Genomic DNA, 1,443 nt, shown 5'->3' with positions numbered 1-1,443 from the left:
AGAACTGAAGGGAATAGACTCAAAGCTCAAAGTTAATAGGTTAGTGACCCAAAAACTTGAAAGAACTAAGCTTGAGCAAAAGATGAACTTTGAGAGAGATTTTAAAACTTGAATTTAGTTGTTTTGAGCAAATGAGAGAGTGTGAAAGGTATAATCTCGTGCAAGCTCTATTTAAAGAAGCTAAGGGGACAAGGAGACAAGGGTGGAGCGTCCATACCATTCAAATTTGAAATGGGAATCTTTGACCTGCTTTTTGCTGCCACTCGACCCCATACTCCACTGTACACGGTCGAGCTCATTGACCAAATTTTGAAAATTCAAAATTTTTCTTCTTGTTCTTCCCTATACTAGATCGTTCTAGAGAATTGATGATCAAATGGGCCTTACTTCTTTGCCAACTCGGTCGAGTACCTCTCTTGGGCTGGTCGAGTGGGCTTGCGTTTCTCCTTCTCCAAAACCAAATCTCTCCTTACCCATCTACACTCTTATCAAAAGGCCTGTCCAACACAAACATAAAAGAAAACACATCAAAACTACTAAGAAATTAAAGCATATTTACAAAGGATACTTTAGGGACTTCCTCCCTAGTGAGCTTGTTTAAAGTCACTAAGCTTGACTTTTGTTTCCTTCTTAGACTTGGTCTAGATAACAAGTAGGTGATGAAATCCTCACTGGAACCTCTTGATCACTATGAAGTTGATCCTTGATCACCTCACCCTTAACACACAAACCATACTTCTTCTTAATTTTGAGCCTTGGTCTTGCTTTCCTCAAAGACCTTTTGTTCAGCTTAACTTGGAGATCCTCAACCATACCAGTCAACTCTTGAACTGACCTCTTAAGCTTTTCCAAAGAATCTTCTTGAAGTGAGAGCTCAGCCTTTGGAGTTGCCTTATCACTTAAACCTTCTTGACCACCTTTGTCCTTGATAGTAAAAGGCTGATCATCAATGGTAGGAAGGTTGGTTGGGTTATAGCTATACCCTCAGCAATGTTCAAAGTCACAAGACCTTCCTTGACATCAATGACTGCTCCAACAGTGGCTAAGAATGGCCTCCCAAGAATGATTGGATCTTCAGGTTCCTTGTCCATCTCCAATACCACAAAATCTGTATGAACCCTTGCTCTCCCTATCTTCACTGGAATGTTCTCCAACTTGCCAACCATATCTCTATTTGACCCATCAGCTAGGCATATGTGAAGGTTGGTGGATTTGAAGTCAGTGTGCCCAAGCTTTTGTGCTATAGAATATGGCATCACACTTATTGATGCTACCAAATCACAAAGGCATTGGTTGTAGTGGAGATAGCTAAGTGTGCAGGACAGATAGAATGGCCCTTGATCCTTAAGCTTAATTGGCATGATCACTCTTCCAAGGTCCTCAAGATCCTTCTCATCTTGAGCTTGAGCCTTCTTCTTTGACAAATCAAGCAAAAAATCTCTA

This window comes from Camelina sativa, chromosome 5, assembly GCF_000633955.1.
Source record: "Camelina sativa cultivar DH55 chromosome 5, Cs, whole genome shotgun sequence".
NCBI classification, from domain to species: domain Eukaryota; kingdom Viridiplantae; phylum Streptophyta; class Magnoliopsida; order Brassicales; family Brassicaceae; genus Camelina; species Camelina sativa.
This window is presented reverse-complemented; position numbering follows the sequence as displayed.